General features: G+C 32.0%; 1 non-coding gene across 1 annotated transcript; it reads left to right on the top strand.

Moving 5' to 3' along the window:
* The first annotated feature begins 17,312 nt into the window (after window positions 1-17,312).
* Window positions 17,313-17,384, top strand: TRNAN-AUU (transfer RNA asparagine (anticodon AUU)). The gene has a single exon. It is a non-coding gene; the product is annotated as a tRNA-Asn (tRNA).
* The last annotated feature ends 6,601 nt before the right edge of the window (window positions 17,385-23,985 follow it).

The raw sequence follows: 23,985 nt of genomic DNA, 5'->3' as shown, positions 1-23,985 counted from the left end.
GAATTTGTTCTATAAGCGATACGTGACTCAACAGAGCCATTTTACAACTAATTTCTCATGGATTTATTGGTGCTGTGCTTTTTTTTTTTGGCAAGAATAAGTTATGATAGAATATGAACCTATTGATAATTTAGGTCCTGTAAATACTCACTTACAACTTTCATCGTACTATGCTCTTCAAAGAGCAACTCTTCTCAAAATCTCAAAAAGTGCTGAGTTGGAATCCCATTCTAACTAAGGATTCTTGTAGTTTCGGAGGATCCAGCTACAAGAGAATCGAGAATAGAGAGCTTTCCCCACTTTCCACCCGACTCTTTGGTCTTAAGAATGTTAGTTTTAAGAATGAGTGATTGCCCTTCTCTGACTGTAATGTCCATCTTGACATTATCAAAATTCACCACACAATCATAACAACTAATCATAATTAGGAGCAAGGATTTGCTCCTAATCTCACATTATATATATAAGGGTTAAAACTAATAATCCTTTAAAAATAACTGAGGAATATTTGGGATCCCATAAAAATCCTTTAAATTGATAGTTTGAGCTCAAACTTAATGATTTATATAGGTATTGGAAGCATGGAAAAGTTTTGGGAATCAAACCACTTCAAAACAGGGCCAAAAATGTCATTTTTGAGTGTTTTGGTCCATGCGCCGCGGCTCGTGGTCCATGCGCCACGGCATGTGGCACAGAAGGACAAGTTTCATCACTGTACCGTGTGCCACAACTTGCGTAAAATGCACCGCGGTGCACCTATCCATGATAGCAATGCTGTCATGACAGCTTTTCTGGATGAACTTCGAACGCTAGCCATTTTCACATCTAATGTCCGATTGGAGTGATTCATGCGCCCATGCGAAGCTTATTCAATAAGTTAACTAATGGGATAACTTTCATTATGATCCGATATCGTATGAGAATTGTAGACACTCGCATGCAAAAATCAATTTTTCAAAGAAATTTTCAACCATAGAAGTACCCAAAACTCATAACTAATACCATTAACCCATTGTGAGGCTTAAACCAAGTCCAATGGACCAAAATACACTTGAGTGACCAATCAAACACACAAAAACATACCAAATACAAATTTTAGCCACTCAATGGCCATTTTGCCCAATATGACCAAAATGCACAATTAGCACTACTAGTACTATTTGGCCTCTATTGCCACATAATACACTACCAATACATTATCATCACTTAGATAAAACATCCCTTATACTTTTATTAGTATTTTAGCCCATTACCACAAAAATTACCACATATTCACCTCATATACAATATTGGGCTAAAATACACAACAACATAGTATGAAACAAGTGCAACTAATCAAAATGATATGCATTCTTAGTTGGAAACATATAATGTCATATAACAAGTTTATGTACACTACTCAAACTAAAATTGAGCTTTACAAAGAGTGTAGCAGATATGCTAGCCCCTGCCCGATTCTCTCCCTGGCTCAGTCTCACTGGTAGCACATGTAAAATGATAATCCATGGGGTAAGATAAAAATCTCAGTAACTAAGATAATCTACATTATTGATCAACAAGCCAAGTTATAAACAAGTATTAAAATGAGTAACATAATCACATCATATAATATCACCACAAATTTACATGCATGATCCCTAACCATCCGGTCCTCCAATACTCTCGACTGAACTAGTAGGCTATTTCACAGAACCAAATCACATGTATGGCTCCTAAGCTCACCTTCCATGGTAGGAATACCCGGCCAAGGTGTCCTAAACCACTTCTGGATTACTGGTTCCCCTTATTACAAGTAATTGGGGTGTCATTACCCTAACACCGCATCCTACGGATGCTAAGGAGCATAGTCTCTAACTCCGTACGCTTTTAGGTATTAAGGAGAGTAAGTCTCTAATACCGCACCTATTTTCGGGCACTAAGGAGAGTAAATGCTGCACCTGGCATCCTAAGGTACCAGTAATGCCATATAGACTTAATCTTCACTATCTCCACTAGGGTGACCTCCCATCCTTTAATATGCCACATTTCACTACATATCTCCACTTGACTATGCATAAACAACTTTCCAAACAAATATAATAAATCTTATCATTTACTTTAAAAATATAGAATTTTACAAACCAATACTCTACTCATTTTCTAAAATAGTTAACCTTTAAAGAATTTATACACTTATACTCAACAAATCATAGAAAATCACTTGAGAATAACTTATACAAGGTAATAAACAATGCAAATTATCTAGTTACCTCAACCCTTCTATTACTAAAAGGGTTACCCGTGGTACTAATTCTTTCTTGTGTCAAGGTAAGTCTTCCCACACCATAATCTAGATCAACAAGTACTATATGTTAATTTTCAATTAACACAAGCACCATTAGCTAATAATAACCTCTCAATTCTCTAACTTTTCACTCAAATTCTCAATAAATAGACTTGTTAAGGTTAGAATTTGTTCACTTCATCCCTTCAAGTCTCCTTCTAACTTTATCACAACATAAAACTCAATATCTCAACTTATTACACTTCAACACCCTATGATCAAGATAAAGCTTGATCCAACTCCCACTAAACAACAAAGTAGCTTCATATTACCACATATCCAAGATCAATAAACCTAAATTAAACCTTTAGAGTCAATAGAAACCTTCAAAATATTGACTCATGGCTTTATCCAATCAGACCAAATTCTCACTCTTCTAAATCCCATGGAAAAATGAGATAAAAAGGTAGAGAAGAAGGATAGGAATCTTACCCAAGATTTTAAAGGCTCAAATGATCTTCAAAATCCTTCTAAATTGATGCCTTAGTAGTGCCCAAAGTTGCCTCCTTCGTGCTCTAGGTTTTCCACCCCAAAATCTGATTTTTTCCATTGATTCCCAAAAATTTAAGTTGCCTGCTGTACCGTGTGCCACAGCGCATGCCATGCAAGTTGCGGCTCACGGTGCAGTGAGTAACAACTTGATTTTGCTCCTCTCGATTCCTCCCGACTTGATCCGACTTTTATCCTATCTTAATTTAGAGCCAAATATGACCCAAAAATCCAATTAGCCACCCAAAAACATAATTAAATAAATTAATCATATTTTCAACTAACTTATCCCTTAATTAATCTATTTTTTTTAGATTTGAAGTTTTAGGATGTTACATTGACCCTTACTGTCCAACCTGTGAGTGGGTATTTTTTACATCCAACCAATCCCAATCCTTTTACCGATTAACATCTTATAAGATTTTACAAAACCCTTATTTTCATATCTGTAATAGTGTAAATAGAAAAAAAAGGCCCTACTCCAAGTTATCTATCAGTATAGACAAAATGAAAGACTTTCTAAGGATTTCATCCACTTGATATTTTGAAAATGAGTTAGTTGAACTTGAGAATTCACTTATTAAAAATGAAAAATTGAATAAGTAAACAATTGAATTGGTTGGATCATACCAATAAAATCCAGTACTAACTCCCATTTCTTATTGAATTCAAATTCTTTTTTGAACAATTGAATCGATGAAAAGTTTAAGGCTAAAAAAAGAAATTCTATATTGTTTATGATTATTAGGTCTTTATATCATTGAACATATCAAATTCTCAATTCATTTATTTTTTTGGTATCCAATTCATAAGTAGCGACAACCATCTTTTTGATTAGTACTGCAATGGCACTTTGGTTGGGTATTGGAGCAACATTACCTACTGAGAAATCCCTAACTCTAGGTGTTTTTTAAATTGATTTAATTGTGAAATAAAATAGCATGATATATGTATGGTGTATCTAGGGAGAATTCAATATGAAAAAGTAATAAGAATCTCATCATCATTTTTAACGACTCATGAAAAAATAAAAGGGAAAAGGCCTTTTCAATATTCTTTGATTTCAAAAAGACATTCTTAATTATATAAAGAATCAAAACAAATAGAGAAAAGCCGGCTATAAGAATTGAACTGATGACCATTCTATGGTTAACTAATTGACGAGCTTGAGGAATAGTCAAAGCCATACCCAATCAGAAAAGTATGTTATCCAAATGCATTTTGAGTAATTATAATAAAACTTGACTAGTTGACCCTTTTTCTTTTCTAGCGATACCAATGTATTTAAGCAATTGTCGTTCTATAAGAAGGAAAAGAAGTGTTTCATAAAACATTGTTTCTTTTGTTCATGTATTTGATCTCAGCAAAAGAAAATAAATCATTAAAAAAAAGATCATTGTTGTTACAAATCTTCCTTATTATGACCTTTTAAAATGTAATGACTAAAAGAGCTACTGATAATAATCTTTTGATTTATTATAACTTCTAACTCCTTGAAAAGATTTCTTAAGTCTGGTTGCTGGGTCCAAATATTAAATATGAATCATAGTTCCAATACTTTAGAATCCATCAATGAAAGATTCCTCGCCTCTGGGTGCCTAGGTATCCACCATAAGCCTTTCCTTATTTAAACCTCGCCCTTAGCTTGAAGGTTATTCCATCCTAAGGTGCTACTAAATAGAAGGATCTTATCAACATCCATGGATGATAAATCATTGTGCGTCAAATAACATCAAAAGTATTGGTTTCAGAAGATGTAATGTCTAATGTTTTTTCACTTGGTGAACTAATTGGATTGTTGTGAGCTGAATGACTATAGATGTAAGATATAGAAAGGGAATGAATGCTTTCTTTTTTGCCATGTTTCGTCTTTAATGAAGTCAGCATCACCTCATTCTTGAACTCTATATGATAAGAATACTTCTATCGAGCATAAGTTCTATTACAAGTCATAGAGCCTATCAATCTATTCTCATGTTTTTTTTTGGCAATTTAGGAGTTAGTTCTTGAATTTAGAAAGAATACACAAATAGAATAAGAAAGAGAAAGAATTTGCTTCCAATTTGAATAAAGAAAAAAATATTGTTTCCAAAGATGTCAATTACTAAAATTCCAAGCAATTGCCCATTCAATTAATGCATGAAAGAGCACTTCAAGTAATGAATATTAGTTAGGTACCCCCAAAGGAGAAGGAACTACCATTCTAACATTTCTTAGGGGATTCTATCTATAAATGCAAAGTTTATGGTTGATTGATATTGCTTATCATCATTTAGCTATTGCATTTATTTTTCTCATTGCTAGTCATATGTATAGAACTAACTTTGAGATTGGACATAGTATAAAAGATCTTTTAAAAGTACATATTCCTCCAGGGGGTAGATTGGGGCATGGACATAAAGGTCTTTGAAAAGTCATAATAAGAAAGAGTGGTAAGAACAATAATATTTTTTTAATGAATCATTTTCTTTTGCTGAGATCAAATACATGAATGAAAGAAACAATGTTTTACATAGCACTTCTTTTCCTTCTTATAGAACAACAATTGCTTAAATACGTTAGTATCGCCAGAAAAGTGAAAGGGTCAACTGGTCAAGTTTTACTACAATTACTCAAAATGCATTTGGATAACATACTTTTTCGATTAGGTATGGCTTCGACTATCCCTCAAGCTCGTCAATTAGTTAATCATAGACATGTTTTAGTTAATGGTCATATAGTACATATACCAAGTTATCATTGCAAACCACAAGATATTATTACAACAAGGGATGAACAAAAGTCTAAAACTTTAATTCAAAATTATCTTGATTCTCTCCCAATTTGTTGACAAAATTTGAACTGAAGATTGAATCATGATATGCACTTTTATGTACTAGCTAAAGGATTACATTTATTTGGTAGAGATCATGTTCACATTGGTACCGTAGTAGGTAAACTTGGAGAAGATCCATCGACCTAAGATGAAGAGAAAGAAAGGTCTATCAATTTTATTTAGTTATCTAGTTAAACCAATAATTTGTTATTAGAGCTTTTGAATAGCAGTCAAGAAGACCTTATGAAAATAGAACATCTTTGCATAGAAGATGTAAAATGTATATTGGACATTTTAGAAATAGAAATGCATTTTGCATAAAATTAAAATCCATTGGATTTTTTTATCTTCTTTTTTTTTTGTCCAAGTAGGATCTGAAGTATCTACCTTATGGGGTTGAATGCCTTCTGCTGTTTCAATGACCTATGTTGTGTTGAAGGGATATCTATATGATTTAATCGATTGTGTAAAGCTTGTAGTAGCAATGGAATCAGGGAGAGTATACAAAAAAGATAGTTCTTTTTCTATTAAGTTCTATTTCTATTATATTAGTATTAGATTAGTATTAGTTATTAGTTAGTGATCTTGGCTTAGTGAGTCCTTTCTTTCATGATGAACTTTTAGCACTAGTCCTACATTTTGTCTCTGTAGACTGAAGAGAAGGTAACTCAGCGGGAAGAGGATTGTAACATGAGAGAAGCAAAGAGGTCAACCTCTTTCAAATATATAATATGTGTTCTGGTAATGTAATGTGGTTGGACTCTCATGTCAATTCGAATGAATCATCCTTTCCACAGAGGTAAATCTTTGCTTAGAATCCATTACTTGAATGAAACTAGATCTTGTGAAATCATATTGAATATTTGATGATACATTCCGTACCTTGCTAAAAAAAATTGATCCTTGTTTAATAACCAAACATTGTCTAACCAAATCCAATTCTCTCTCGAGATGTTCCTCAAAAAATTTAAACCGGCCCTATATGAATTAGCTGTTTTTTATCCCTCTGACCCTATTCTTGACCCAATGTGGAGACAAGGTATATTTGTTATACCCTTCATGACTCATTTAGGAATAACCAATTCATGGGGTGGTTGGAGTATCACAGGAGGGACTATAATGAATCTAGGTATTTACTTCTATATCCATTTCACTATAAATTGATAATCTTTTAACAATACCTTCTAAGGGATGGCTAGTACAAGGTGCTAAACAACAAAGTTTGATTTTGAAGAAACACCATCATTATGGGAATGTGCATGCAGTAGAAAAATTATGCTAATATATTGAGATATGATATGCTACAAGTGAATATTTGTGACAAGAAATGAATCCTAATTTTAAGATGACTGACCAAAACATTTTTGGGAGACTAATTTAGACCATCTATTCTAAGATAAATCATATTGATAATAACCTTTTAACCAATTTGTCCATTGATTCATTACAGAATTGGGAGCACTCTTATGTTTTAATTTGGAATGAGATATTCCTTGTATTCCAAAAAAAGAATCCTTTATTTCTTTCTTAAGAAAAAGGGGTGTTTCATGTAATATTCATCTTGACAATAAATTCTCTACATAATATGATAAAATATGTATCAAATGCATAAGGGCTATGGCTCAGTTAGGTAGAGCACCTCATTTACACATGCACCAATGTTTTTTCAGAGGAATCTATCATGTAATCAAAAGAGTTGATCTTATTAAGAAATTAATGTCTTACTCCATGACTTTTAGGGAATAAAACAAGAGAACAATAGCCTAACAAAGGGTTCGGTATGATTTGAGTATACATTTAATTTAGACGACAAATAGAATCCATACTAGGTCTGACTAACTGCCCATCCTACCTCCTCTACATTCTTGATAGCCCATATTTATCTCAGTAGAGTCTTTTAGTGGCATGTTTCAGTCAGGGATACTCCTTTCTTCCACTGTCTAGGGCTATTTAAACTAACCAATTAATAATTCTTAGATGTACTGTACTAGTACTAGCAAGTGCATCTTGAGGTAGGCTTAGTACTTAGATGCTTTTAGTAGTTATCCGCTCTGTACTTAGCTACCCAATATTTACCATGGGCATGATAATTAGCATACCAGAGGTGCGTCCTTCTCGGTCCTCTTGTACTAGGGAAAGGTCTTCTCAATGCTCTAACACCCATACTAGATATAGACCAAACTATCTCACGACATTCTGAACCCAGCTCACATACCACTTTAATGGGCAACCTATGTTATGTTGAAGGGATATCTATATGATCTGATCGATTGCATATGCTCGCAATAGCAACAGAACTAGGGAGAGTATACAGAAAACACAGTTCTCATTTAGATATACTTAGTATAATTCTATATAGATTTCTATATGAAAATCTACTTGGTATTGGTATAAGTATATATGAATTCTAATGATAACAAATTTGGTATGCAAAAACAAATAAATGCACATATAGGTCATCTTACCCTCTATTTTGAGGCATGATACTAATTCAATGATATATCCTATCCATTAGATCTATAAAAGAATCAATAAAATTTTCTAGTACGGCTGGATAACCTCCTTTTCAGGGAGAGCTAATGCTTGTTGGGTATTTTGGTTTGACACTACTTTACACCCAAAATGAAGCTACGTCTAAGTTCAATTTGGAGATAGAAGTCTTCTTTCATTGCTCAACGGTAAAGTAAGACTAAACTTATGAGCTTATTATCTTAGGTCAGAACAAGTTGATAGGATCCCCCTTTTTTTGACTAATAGAATTAACCAGGGGAAAATAGAGAATGACCATGGGGTAATAATTCCATATCAATTCAAACCAATCCATACGCTCCCATTTTTAATAGGATTCTGCCTTTGATCTTTCTCAATATAATCATCACGTAGTAAATCAACAAAACCTAAAGTGATTTCTCTTTCCCCTTTAAGTTTACCTACTATGGTACCATTGTGAATATGATCTCTACTAGATAAACATAACGCTTTAGCTAGTACACAAAAGTGCATACCATGATTTGGTCTTCAGTTCATATTTTGTTAACCAATTCTTCCTAATTCCTGCTTATCTAATTTTATCCATGTGGGGTGGAAAGAAATGTTTGTATTTAGCTACAAAGTTTTTTTTGTATACTGTAGGAAGTTCCATTTTTTTTATTAATAGAAGTTCTCAGTAGCTGTTTATATGGTTCGAATGAACCAATGTCAAATTTTGAAACATCAGCTAATCAATTGTATCTTGTGGCACTGGAAATAATATTCTATATTAGATTTCTTATTGCTTTTGCTATCAAATCACCAATTATACCCTTACATACATGGTTACCAGACACCCATGGAGAGGCACATTAAAAATTTTTCATACTAGTGGAGTATTCACAGGGGGTAATGTAGAACATATACGAGCCCCCTCTAATACAAAAAGAGTTTCCCATTCGTTAGCCGGAAAGATATATGGCCATAAAATAGGGATTAAGTGAAACAAAATTGACTGAGCTGAGATCACTAACTAATAATTAATACTAATATAGGTCAAAGATCAAGAAGTGAGTTATTTATCAGCCAAGCATTCTATTCTTCTTATGGCTAGATCCAATCTCTCGGTCCCTACGAAAAGGAAAAAATATTCACATTCTTCCTTTCGGGAAGGGAGGATTAGGAAAATCCTATTGATTGCAATTTTCTCTAGACCCCCAAGAAAAGCATGAAAAAGAGGCTCGAATGGAAAGAATTAAGGGAAGAGGGATCCATGGGCAATGAATAGAAAGATTGAAAAGTTGGAAGAAGAAAGAATTTTTTAGTTCAACACATGGAATTAGCTAAGCATTTTATTCGAACATAATTTCAATTATGTCTAAAAGAAATGGAATAATTAATTCAAAAAAACAAAGAAGTCATTTTTTTTCATGAGGTACAATTATAAATTCATTTTTTTTTGTTACTGAATTGACCATAGACCTATTCCAATTTTGCAAGGGGGAAATCCTATTAGATCCTATCCAAATTTTTTGTTTGCTGGGCCCATAGTTAAATATTCTTGTACGACCCTTTATTGAAGTTCTCAATAAAGACCAAGCAACATTTCATTGATTCATTCTTCTTTCTATTTCTATTTACATTTTTTATTCTATTTAGATTTTTTGAAATATTTATTCAATTATCAATTACAACATAAAAGATAAAAGAAATGAAATGTGAAATTCTTGAGTAGTCTACCTCCTTTCAAATGAGGAATCTCTTTAATTTTGATGATAAAAGATTAGAATTACAAAAAAATATTTGGCAGATATTACAAAAAAGAAATGTTTGATTATCCCACAAATCACATTATTTTTTTAAATTTTTCATAGAAAGGGTATATATAGATATCTTTGTATGTATCATTAATATTCCTAGAATCAATGTACAGCTTTTTCTTGAATCAACAAAAAAAATTATTAATAAATACATTTACAATAATGAAGCAAATGAAGAAAGAAAAAGAAGTGATAAAAAAATAAAAGTTTAATTCACTTTCTTTCTACTATAAAAAAAATTAATTTGTAATATTAGGAATACAAATTCATAGAATTTTTGTGACACAAGCATATGTATTTTACAAATTATCACAAACCCAAGTTATTAACTTATATAAGTGTAAATTAAGATCCACTTTTGAATATCGTGGAACACCCCTTTTTCTTAAGAAAGAAATAAATGATTCTTTTTTTAGAATACAAGGAATCTCTCATTCCAAGTTAAAACATAAGAGCACTCCCAATTTTGTAATGAATCAATGGACAAATTGGTTAAAAGGTCATTATCAATATGACTTATCTCAGAATGGATGGTCTAAATTAGTCTCCCAAAAATAGCAAAATAAAATGAATGAATGTCATGTGTCTCAAAATCCAAATTTAACCAAATATCATTCATATGAAAAAAAACAGATTAATTCTTTACAAAAAAACAAGAAATAGACTCATTAACAAAAAAAATGAAAAAACAATATGGTGGCATTTATCATGTACTTCTAGGACGTAAGACTCTTGAAGAATCTTTTCAATTCTCCGGTTATGTATGGGAAAAGGAAACTAGAATTCTTTAATTCATTCTAATTCTTTAATCTAATTATCTAATTAATTTAATGTAAAAATAGTAAAAATAGAAATGCAATTCATTATTAAATTGAATTAATTTAGTCGTACCCACCAACTTGTTACCAAATAATATTGATAGCCTTTACTTGTGTCCTAGCTCGTTTGAGAGCTAGATTTGCCTCAATTGTTATATGATGTTAGCTCTAGGTATGGGCTCTTATTGAGCCACTTTATTTCATTTGATTACTCATGCTTTTCAAGAGGATTTGCGGCATGTTAAGCCCTGGTAAGGTTCTTCGCTTTGCTTAAATTAAACCACATGCTCTACTGCTTGTGTGGGGATAAACTATAAGAGATTAGGAATTTGAAAAAAAAATAAACAATGATTGGGTTGCACCATACATATGAAATAGTATACAATAATGATGTATTTGACAAATCAAATACCGTGGTTTAATGATCAATATCTTTATCTTAATTAGTATAGTAAGATTTGATTTTTTTCATTTTTGAATTCAAATTTTATTATTTGAATTTAAATTAATATATAAGTTTTTAGTTTAAATAATAAATTAATGTTTAAATTATAGTCTATCAAATCTTAGAAGACGAGTAAAAACTTTAAAAAATGAAAAAACAAATGAAAATCTCTATAATTTTTAGATAGTATAGGGGCGGATGTAGCCAAGTAGATCAAGGCAGTGGATTGTGAATCCACCATGTGCAGGTTCAATTTAAAATTACAAATTTATAGATAATATTTATAAGTAATAATAATAATATATATATAATTCTAATAAATAATAGAATATAGATATACAATAATAATATTCTAATCTAAATTAGAACTTTCAGCTTGATGCACATGGCTAAAATATCTTCTGCTTTATATGATTATCAAGTAAATAAAAAGTTATTCTGTCTTGATCCTTACATCAACTACTACTGGTAGGGTGACGGCTAGTTTTTGTATGTTGGGAGATATTATTATTGCCGAACTCAATACTTATATTGCATTTGCGGGTTATTTTCTTCTCGAGACATTTTACTTTTTTTCATCATGCTAGAATTCAAATTAATTCCTGTTTATCTACTTTTATCCATGTGGGGTGGAAAGAAACGTTTGTATTTAGCTACAAATTTTATTTTGTATACTACAAGAAGTTCCATTTTTTTAATTAACAGGAGCTCTCGATATTGATTCATATGGTTCAAATGAACCAACGCTAAATTTTAAAACATCAGCTAATCAATTGTATCCTATTGCACTGGAAATAATATTCTATATTGGATTTCTTATTGCTTCTGCTATTAAATCACCAATTATACCCTTACGTATATGGTTACCAAACACCCACGGAGAGGCACATTAAGAACTTTTCATACTCCTCTAGATCAAACTTTTTCTTGCCATAATGCTTCATTTCCTATTACTATCAATGATACAAGTCAGATCATAAATGTAGAAATATAAGAAGGCAGCCCCCCTTCTCTATACAAAGAAATGATATTTTTATGGATTTAGTTGAATTGATACATGATTTTTTTAATCTTTCTGGGCTCAGGTCTTGTATTAGGAAGTCTAGGAGTAGTATTATTTATCAACCCAATTTTTTCTGCATTTCATTAGGATTGGCTCTTGTTTGTATATCTTTATTCTATATTTTATCAAACTCCTATGAGCAGTAGAAAGAATTCAGTTCAGATGTAGGATACCTATCTAGAAGTTTTTGCAACTCAGTCATTCATGATGGAATCATCAAAGATTTGACCTTTTCGACCTTTGTCTATAACTCACTATAGGCTCGAGAAACAAAGAGAAGATGTGTATGAACGAGATATCCAACAACAAGAAGAAGGAAAAGGATTGAATAGAGAATCTCAAGGTAGTAAACATTCTCTCGAATTATAATGGAAAATCTTATGAAAAAGTTTGATATAATAATTCCAATTATTCCTCTAATTAGATCATTGGCTAAAGAAAAATTTTGTAATGTATTAGGACATCCCATTAGTAAGCTGATATAGGCCGATTCATCTGATTTTGATATTATTGACCTATTTTTGCATATATGCAGAAATCTATCTCATTATTGCAACGAATCCTCAAAAAAAGATATAAATTCCTTTTCTTAGGAACACATACAAGATTCGTCACCATAAAAAGGATAATGGTAACCCCACCATTAACTACTTCATTTATGAATTTTATAGTAATAGAAATACATGTCCTACTAAGACAAAATTTGTAACTTGCTATCCTCTTAATTCATGAGTTGTAGGGAGGGATTTATGTCACCACAAATAGAGACTAAAGCAAGTGTAGGGAAAATGGAATTTCTACACTGAGGGCAAGCCCTTCTGATATTATTTGAGAATACAAATTCTTGTTGTATCCCTAAAGTAGTATTATTTATCAACCCAATTTTTTCTGCCTAATTGTTAGGATTGGCTCTTGTTTGTATATCTTTATTCTATATTTTATCAAACTCCTATGAGCAGTAGAAAGAATTCAGTTCAGATGTAGGATACTTATCCAGAAGTTTTCGCAACTCAATCATGTATGATGGAATCATTAAAGATTTGACCTTTTCAACCTCTATCTATAACTCACTATAGGCTCGAGAAACAAAGAGAAGATGTGTATGAACGAGATATCCAATAACAAGAAGAAGGAAAAGGATTGAATAGAGAATCTCAAGGTAGTAAACATTCTCTAGAATTATAATGGAAAATCTTATGAAAAAGTTTGATACAATAATTCCAATTATTCCTCTAATTAGATCATTGGCTAAAGAAAAATTTTATAATGTATTAGGACATCGCATTAGTAAGCCGATATAGGCCGATTCATCTGATTTTGATATTATTGACCTATTTTTGTAGATATGCAGAAGTCTATCTCATTATTACAACGAATCCTCAAAAAAAGAAATAAATTCCTTTTCTTAGGAACACATACAAGATTCATCACCACAAAAAGGAAAATGGTAACCCCACTATTAACTACTTCATTTATGAATTTTATAGTAATAGAAATACATGTCCTACCAAGATAGAATTTGTAACTTGCTATCCTCTTAATTCATGAGTTGTAGGGAGGGATTTATGTCACCACAAATAGAGACTAAAGCAAGTATAGGGAAAATGGAATTTCTACACTGAGGGCAAGCCCTTCTAATATTATTTGAGAATACAAATTCTTGTTGTACCCCCAAAGTGGATTTTTGTTAGAATCATTAGCAGAAATAATCAAATGATTCTGTTGATACATTCAAGTAATTAAACATTTTACAATTAGTAAACTAGATTTATTGTCATAACCTAGATTTTACACCAAAATGAAACTTTTAGGGCCTATCCGAAAGGAAAGAGAATTCAGTACTTCTTGGTTGTGAATATTGGAATAGGACAAACTGCCTTGTGGATATCTTTACTTTAGAACAAAATAATTAGAATTAGGCTTAGTCAACTGGAATGTGTATTATTCATATAGGGGATCTTCTCATCGCCTTAGTAAGCTATTGCCGGTTAGCCATACGGCGGTGAATTCATTCTCAGGCCTTGTACATATCGCCTATCACACTATAAGAGCTGGCCATGCCCAAAGTTGTTACCTTAACTGCAAGGAGGGGGATGCCAAAGGCAGGGCTAGTGACTGGAATGAAGTCGTAACAGGGTAGCTGTACTGCAAGGTGCGGCTGGATTACCTCATCCCTTCTCAAAAGGAAGAATGTGAAATTCTTTTTCCTTTTTAGAGGATACTCTGTTATTTTTATTCAATTAAGAATTTTTATTTTTTTTTGAATTAAGAAATTAAGAATTAAAGGGATTCCTCATTTGAAGGGAGGTAGACGACTCAAGAATTTCACATTTCATTTCTTTTATCTTTTATGTTGTAATTGATAATTGAATAAATAATTTAGTATTTTTGAACAGGTTCCTGGATAACAAGCCTAAGGGTTTTCTTATTGATGATAATGACGATAGTGACCTATGAATGGGGATACTCCCGAAACTCACAAAGAAAAAAAAAGGAAGTGAGTTAGACAAAAAGAGAAGAAACTTGGACAAAAAAAGAAGTAACTTAGACAAAAAGCACATTTGTTTTTTTCAAAAAAAAAAGGTGGGGGGAAGGGGCTCTTTTAAGATTTAAGAAAGGAAAGGGATCATTTTCTTGTGGGAAATCCTCCAATTAACCAATTTCATTTAAATAAAATCAATATACAATATCAAATATTTTGATATTTCTATTAATATATTGAAAAATGAAATAGTTCTGATTCAATGGGTTAGGTCTACTTACTTTTTCTTTTACTGATTTATAATCTTTCCGACTGATTTTGATTGGAATAATAGAAAATATGAATATCTAGCAATTAAAGGGGATGACTTACCATTATTCATTCTAACGACATAATAAAAAAAATGTTCTACTTTCTAACTAGAATTACTATATTTGAATTCATTAGAATGATAACGATAATTTATTAGAATATTCATTACTTGAAGTTCTCTTTCATGCATTCATCGAAAGGGGCAATTGCTTAGAATTTTAGCAATTGATATCTTTAGAAACAATACTTTTTTCTTCATTTGAATTGGAAGTAGACTCTTTCTCTTTCTTATTCTATTTGTGTATTCTTTTAAAATTCAAGAACTAACTCCCGAATTGCAAATAAAAAAAATGTGAGAATAGATTGATAGGCTCTATGACTTGTAATAGAACTTATGCTTGATAGAAATATTCTTATCATATAGAGTTGATGAATGAGGTAAAGCTGACTTCATTAAAGACAAAAAATGCCAAAAATGAAAGCATTCATTCCCCTTCTATACCTTACATCTATAGTCGTTCAGCTCCTAATAATCCGATTACTTCACCGGGTAAAAAAACATTAGACATTCCATCTTCTGAAACCAATACTTTTAATGTTATTTGATGCACAATGATTTATCATTCATGGATGTTGATAAGATCCTTCCATTTAGCAGCACCTTAGGACGGCATAGCCTTCAAGTTAAGGGTGAGGTTTAAACGAGAAAAGGCTTATGGTGGATACTTAAGCACCCAGAGATGAGGAATCTTTCATTCGTGGATTCTAAATAAGTTGAAGAACACCATGCATTGATGGGTAGTGAGGACCCATATTGACTATCATGAGGTCTTTTCTTATAGCTGGGGCATTCATAGGTTTTTCCTCGATTTATTCTTCCATGAATTGCTTAAAACAAAAATTTGGTCATAAAAATTCAAGATCTAATAAATCAAATAATTCAAAATGACTCTTCAATTTAATTAGTTTGTGGCTCCTGAATATCCAATTGATTAATTAATTTTCTTTATAACGTATTCCATTTTTCTTTGACAAATAAGATAGGAGTTGTTTTTGTTTTCTCAGAATTTTATGTAAGCCCCTTTGAGAAATAGCAGAAACCTAAGATAGCATTATATATGCTCAAGTAATAAGAGGCTTTTTATTAGTAACCCAATCGATTATTAGAAAATATATTCTATTACCCTCATTGATAATAACTAAAAATATCATTCATATACTATTATTTCATTAATTCATAAGAGAAAACACCAAATTAATCAAAGATACTAATAAAAAAGCTACGTTGATAAGAAAAATTTGGATAAATCCACTAAGAAATCCATTACAAGAACAAGAGATCAAAAACTGATTGAAAATAAAGGAAAAAAATCATTATGGTTTGCTTGTTTATAGTTTTGAAACTGTTTCAAACTATTTATTCATATAAAGAATTAGATTAGTCCTATAACTGTACCTAGATGAATTCACACTCCTTAGGATTTAATTCAATTAGGAATTTAGTATATAAAATTTTTTCCTGGTCATATCAATAAGGTCATGAAATTTCAATTTATTTATCTTTTATTTTACATCTAATGGATTTACCTGAACTGATACATGATTTTCTTTTAATCTTTTTGGGCTTAGGTCTTGTATTAGGAAGTCTAGGAGTACATTATCATGTCTATGATAGATAAATAGAAGTGAAAATTCCTGGATCAAACACCTTACCCCTTTTTTTTGTTTTTTGTTGGCTTCGCCACCTTACTTAGACACGAAGGGAGTCAAAATCTCTTGTTATTTTAGTTATATTTATGTCTTATGAGAATAATATTCTATAATCACCAATTCATTATTTTCAAACCAACCCATTTACTATCTATTCACCTATCTAGATAATATTTTTCCCTGATTACTAATAAATCGACTAATTAAACTCATGTTTTATTAATCGATGTCTTACTCCATGACTTTTAGGGAACAAAACAAGAGAACAATAGCCTGACAAAGGTTTCAATATGATTCAAGTGTACATTTAATTTAGACAGCAAATAGAACCCATCATTAATTTAAGATTTTGAAAAAGTAATAAGAATGATAAGTGCTAAGCTTTTTATCATCCTGGAGTTAGCTGCACTCATAAATGATATAAATACTACTGTTGCATTAGCTTTACTTATCTCGGTAGCATATTTTTATGTGGATCTTTCAAAAAAAGGATTAGGTTATTTTGGTAAATACATCCAACCAACCCCAATCCTTTTTTGGCATCATATCCATAGTTAGCGCATTCATCATCAGTAGCTTAGTGGTAGAGCGGTTGGCTATTAACTGACGGGTCGTAGGTTCAAATCCTACTTGGCGAGATTTAATTCATTATGAATTAAATATCTTTTAATGACAAAAATACTAATCACTTTTGTAATGGCAATTGGATTGATATTAACTCCTATTTATTCATTATATATGTTATGCCAGATGTTCTATGGATACAAATTTTTTAATAAACCAAACTTTTTCTTTTTTGATTTTGGGCCCTGAGAGTTATTTATTTCGATTTCTATCCTTATACCTATAATAGGTATTGGTATTTATCCAGATTTTATTTTCTCATTATCAGTTGACAAGGTTGAGGCTATCCTATCTAATTTTTTTATAGATAGTTTTCATGAATAAATGACTAAAACCAAAAAATCAAAGAGAGCAAAAAATCCTTTTTTTAATAGTGTTCATTGTACAATGAAAAAAAAAATTCTTCTCTAGATTAACTTAAAAAAAATGAATTTGAATTATAACCGGATACATTTGGTAGTTGTGAGAACCCCTTGAATCACTACATTACTTGATTTAAAGGGTTCTTGATGGTTTGGTTTATGCAAAGTTTGCTTAGACTTTTACTTAATTGATATCTATTTTATTTTATTAAAATTAAATTCATTTTACTTAATTTCTTCTATTTTTTATTAATTAATAATATTAATATGCTTATCGTAATATTAATATACTAATTAAGTTTGTATTTGTTAGGCCCTTTACTCAACTCATTTTAATTCAATTAGATGTAAATGAACCATAACTATGTAGTCCTATTCCTAATAGATTGATCCCAAATAACATATCCAAATTATGAGAAAACCCATAGAGGCCACTATTGAAGAATTTACACCTTTCAATCGTTTCTTTTTTCTAGTATGTAAATAAATCGTGAATATGGTCCAAGTAATAAACGCCCAAGTTTCCTTTAAATAAAGATGTTGGTCTCTAACTAGAAAAGTAAATGCTTGAGCTTTAGAAGCTTCTGGTCTAGTGGGCTCGTAAAACTCACTACGATAAGCTGTATTATTAAACCAGACAAAGCAATAAGCAATAAAACCAAAAATAGATAAAGCATCTAAACTATAAGATAAGTAAGCTTCTCCAGACCATACAAGTGCATGGCAAGCTGATGCAAAAGGTTTAGTTAAGATATGCCAGATTCCACCAAGTATACAAATGGAACCCAACCATACATGTCCTCTAATTATGTCTTCCAAATCGTCTACACTAACAATCCACCCTTCTCCTCCAAAAGGTGATTTTAGTAAATGACCAAATAATTACATATCCGATTTGACTTATGGATGAATATGCAACCATACATTTCATACTTGTTTGGGTAATAGCAATGAGATTCCCCAATATCATGCTAAGAATAACTAGGATTTTTAAAAGAAGATGCCAATATTAACACTGATGGTATGTAAATGTAACTCATTGTTTAAGCAACTATTCAGAGTTCCTAGAGCTCCCATGATGGACCCTATGACACGGATGACATGACATTAATAGCAATGAAGCTTGAGGATAGAAATTATGAGCATGGTGACATGGAAGGAGCCTAAGGCAAGGAACAAGGAGCCCAATACTTCCAATCTAATGTACCTAAAGACCCATTACAACATATTAGTAGTCCAATGATAAGAGTACAAACTAAAGCCATGAAGCAAGCCTTATTCAGTCTTGTGCAAGAAGTTCAAGAGCTTGGAGAGCATTGGGGCACTCTTGTTAAGCCCAAAGGAGAGAATCTATACATGTATAATGTGCTTAAGATCCAAATTTATGAAGAGTCAAGCCCAAGAGATGCAAACCTTAGCCCAATACAAGGAAGACTACAAGTTGAGCCTCTTGCAAGCAAGGAGGCATGAAACCCTAGTAAAGAAGTCAAGGGTGGCGTGATTTTAAATCCTTTATGATCCCTTAATTGTCTCCTAAATTATTTCCCATTTTAATGGTCCTTTGATTTGATTTCCTATTTTGAGTCTAGTCAAAGGTTAGAATTAATTATAGTATTAATTTCTAAATTTTGTAATCCCATAATTTTAGGAACACATCTCCTAAATTATGTGGCTAAATATTTTATTATTATTTTATATTATTTCTCCTTTTAGTATTAGGAAATTAGGGTTTTAATTTTAGGAAATATTCTTCTCCATGAGCCTATATAAATTAGGTATGCTCCCTCTTGTAAACGGAACAGAAGTTGAATGAAATTATTCATTTTAGAGTTTATAACTCTTGTGAGCCTTAGTGCTTTGTGATGGCATCCTGTATGAGAAATATACGTGATCAAGAACGTGATCAACTCTTGTGGTGTCTTCGAAGGTTAAGGTTCCTATAGGCAGGTGCTCTAGAGGATATTCTCCTTGATCATTATTCTATTATTTATTTTATATCTTTCTTTATTTTCATCATAAATTTCGTCCCTTTCTTTTTATCCTTGTGTTTTTATTGTGTTTCAGGGTTCTGTCCCTAAACTAGTATGATTCTGCTTCCGCATCCCCTATCAGATTGGCATTAGAGCTTTTGTTGCTAGCTTTGGTTCAAATTCTTGTCCGTTCTTCTTCTTTTTCATCTTGAGTTATTTCTTTTTGTGATCATCTCTTATCTACCCCATCTACTTCTATCTTTTGGTTTTTCTCTTCTTCATCTTTGTGACTTTTTTTTATCTTATGTGAGTTTTCATTTTATTAGCCTTCTAAAAAAATATATACCTAGAAATTCGTGCAAAAAAAGGCAAAAACAAAAAAGTGTTAATGTGTTGAATAAAAAGAGAAAAAAAATCCAAAAATTCAAAAAAATTATAAAAATTATATTGCCATGAGTTATGACTGTAGAAAAAGGTTATTCTTGAACTCCAAGTCACCAAGAGGTTGCCTAAAGAGAAAAGTCAACTTGGGTGATAAGTAAGTCTTTTACGTTAATCACTTTCTTATTTTTTATTTTTGGTAACACTTTTTAAATTCTCTACTCTTTTATTTGATATTTGTGCTACTCTCCTATTTTATTTAGTTTTCTGTTTTTGTCTTTGAGTATTTGACTCTTTAATTTTTGTTTCTTTCTTTCTTATTTTTGTTGTCACGTGTGATTTTTTCTTTTGCAAGTTTAATTTTATTTGAAAATTTTACTTTCCTATTTGTTTCAAAATTGCAACAAAGTATATATATATATATATATCCTCTTTTCATCTTGTGCTTGTTTTCTAGTTTCCTTAATTTAGAAGATATCCACTTGGTTGTTTCTTAGTTTCTTGATTTGTGTTTGGTTTCACCATTAAATTCTATCCACAAGCTTAGTGAGTAGTAAAAGGCAAGTGTGCTTTTCATCATTAAAAAAAGCCATTAATTTTTTTAATGAAACACGAGTGACTTTATTTATCTTGAGAGTAAACACATGAGTTTGTATGTGTGAGGATCCATTTTTATCTTATATGGTTTCTAATGATTCTGTGAACATGAGTAACAAGGATGAATCTCCTAATATTGATATGAACTCTATTTTAGAACTTATCAAAACACAGTTGCAGTAGTTTCGATTAGAACTTGATCATAGGTTCTATAAGGAGGATAAAGATAAGCCGGAGACTTCCTCTTCAAAAGGAAAGAAGCGTGAGACCCCCAGCGATGATGAGGAGTATGAAGAGCCCCCTTCTCTTAAGGGAAAGAAATCCTCAAAGCATGATGTTGACTTACCAGACCAGAAAGTAAAGTATCCTTCATTTAAGGGTAGTAAAAATCTAGAAAAATATCTTGATTGGGAAATGAAGATGGACTAAATCTTCATGACTCTTGATTTGTCTGAGTCAAGGAAGGTAAAAACTGCTTCTTTGAATTTCACTAACTATGCTGTTTATTGGTGGCAAGATTTACAGTACAAAAGAAGCCAACTTGGGAAAAAGCCCATTAAAATGTGTGAGAAGCTTAAAAGGTACTTGAGAAAGGCTTATGTCCTCAGCTACTACTACACAGAGCTGAATAAAAAATTGAGAATGTTTTCTCAAGGATCTATGAAAGTAAAGGAGTATGTGCACGAGTTGAATATCTTAAAGTTTCATGCAAACATTCAAGAAAATGAATGTGAAGTAATGTCAAGAATTATGGATGGCTTGAGGCCAGAGTTAAGAGATAAGCTTGACTTGTACACTTTTCTAGATAAGGAAGAGCTCATACACAAGGCTATAAAGTTGGAGCAGAGAAATAAGAACGAACATTCCAAGTCCTCTTGGAAAGACTCCAAGACAACTTCCAAATGGAAGGATTCCAAAGCCATAGATACATCCCAGGCTAAGGAAGAAATAAACACCAAGTGTAAGGGTAAAAATTCTAACCCTAAACCTTCTTATTCATTTAACACTTCTCCTATTAAGTGTTTCAAATGTCATGGTATGGGCCACATGGTGAGAAATTGTAGCAATAAAAGAGTCATGACCTTGAGAGATGATGGTGGCTATGATAGTGTGCATGAAAGTGATAAAGATGATGTTGATAATGTTGATGATGATTCTACCTCCCATGAATCAAATGATGAGCTTGAATGCAATAGTATAGTTGACTCTGTCTTGATGGCAAGAAGAGCTCTCAATATTCAACCAAAGGAGGATAATGAACATGAGCAACGCGAGCCTATTTTTCATACGAGATGGTTGATCAAAGAGAAAGTATGTAGCATGGTAATTGATTATGGTAGTTGCACTAACGTAGCTAGCACTTTACTTGTAGATAAATTATCTCTACCTTTAATTCCACACCCTAAGCCCTACAAATTGTAATGATTGAATGATTGTGCTGAAATTGGGGTTTCTAAGCAAGTGTTGATTACTTTCTCTATTAGGGTTTATACTTGTGATATATTATGTGATGTAGCCCCTATGCTTACTGGACACTTGTTATTAGGTAGGCCTTGGCAATTTGATAGTAAGGCTACTCGTGATAGTTTTAGAAATTGTTACAAGGTACCTTTTAAAGGCAAAACTATTGTATTAAATCCTCTTAGGCCCATCCAAGCCTATGAAGATCAATTAAAGATTGCTCAAGATTACAAGCAAAGGAGAGATCTCCTTGATTGTGGCATGGGTGAGAGAGAAAAGAAAGAGAGTATTACTTTACTTGAAAATCAATCAAAAGAAAGGAAAAAGAGTGGTGAGAAGGTGAGAAAAGAAAAAAATAGAATGGTAGGAGTAAAGGAAAATAGTGAAAAGAAAATATTATTATGTGGAAAAACTGAGATTCAAGAGGCTTTGATGAGAGAGCAAGCTCTTATTGTAATTCTCAAGAATATTTATTTTTCTACTGACACTCTTAAACCTATTTTGCCTTCTAGTGTTGTCTCTTTGTTGCAGGATTATGGAGATCCATTCCCTGATAAGATTCCTGATGGACTTCCTCCCTTAAGAGGAATTGAGCATAGAATAGATTTCTTGCCCGGAGTTGCTGTTCCAAACAAGCCTGCTTATAGGGCTAACCTTGAAGAGACCAAGGAGATCTAGTGCCAAGTAGAGGAATTGATGATGAAAGGCTTTGTGCATGAGAGCCTTGGCCATTGTGCTATCCCTGTTATCTTGTTACCAAAAAAAGATGGATCTTGGAGGATGTGTGTTAATTGTAGAGAAATCAACAAAATCACTCTAAAGTATCATTATCCTATCCCTAAACTTAATGATATGCTTGATGAGTTGCATGGTGCTTCTATCTTTTCTAAAATTGATCTTAGAAGTAGTTATCATCAAATTTGTATGAAAGAGGGTGATGAATGGAAAACTGCCTTTAAAACTAAATTTAGATTATATAAATGGTTAGTTATGCCTTTTGGTTTGACTAATGCTGCCTAGTATTTTTATGGCATTAATGAATCATGCTTTTAGAAAGTTTATAGGCAAGTTTGTTGTGGTTTACTTTGATGATATTCTAATTTATAATAAATCTTTAACTAATCATATGAATCATTTTAAAACTATATTTGACACTTTGAGGGAATATAAGCTATATGCTAATTTCCAAAAGTGTTTCTTTTGCATGGACTCTGTTATCTTTTTGGGATTTATTATTAGATCATATGGAATTTGTGTGGATGAGGGGAAAGTTAAGGCTATTCGTGAATGGCCAACCCCTAAGAATGCAAGTAAAGTGAGAAGCTTTCATGGCTTAGCAAGCTTCTATCTAAGATTTGTTAGGGATTTCTCTAGCATTGCTACCCCTCTTAATAAACTTGTTAAGAAGAATGTGACCTTCAAATAGGGTGAGACACAAGAAAGGGCTTTCCAAACCCTAAATGATAAATTGACTAATGCCCTTTACTTGTTTTACCTAATTTCTCTAAAACATTTAAAATTCAATGTGATGCTTCTAGTATTGGTATAAGTGCTGTTTTAATATAGGATTCTAAGCCCATAGCTTACTTCAGTGAAAAGCTTCATGGTGTAGCTTTGAATTATTCCACCTATGACAAAGAGCTTTATTCTCTAAAGAGGGCCTTAGAAACGTGGCAATATTATTTGTGGCCCAAGGAATTCATCATTCATTCTGATCATGAAAGTTTAAAGTTTCTCAAGTCTCAAGGTAAGTTGAACAAGAGACATGCTCACTGGATGGAATTTATTGAGACCTTTCCTTATGTGATTAAGCATAAGAAAGGTAAAGAAAACATCGCTGCTGA

This window comes from Prosopis cineraria, unplaced genomic scaffold, assembly GCF_029017545.1.
Source record: "Prosopis cineraria cultivar Desert tree isolate PC_DT_omini unplaced genomic scaffold, ASM2901754v1 PC3, whole genome shotgun sequence".
Lineage (NCBI taxonomy): Eukaryota > Viridiplantae > Streptophyta > Magnoliopsida > Fabales > Fabaceae > Prosopis > Prosopis cineraria.
This window is presented reverse-complemented; position numbering and strand designations above follow the sequence as displayed.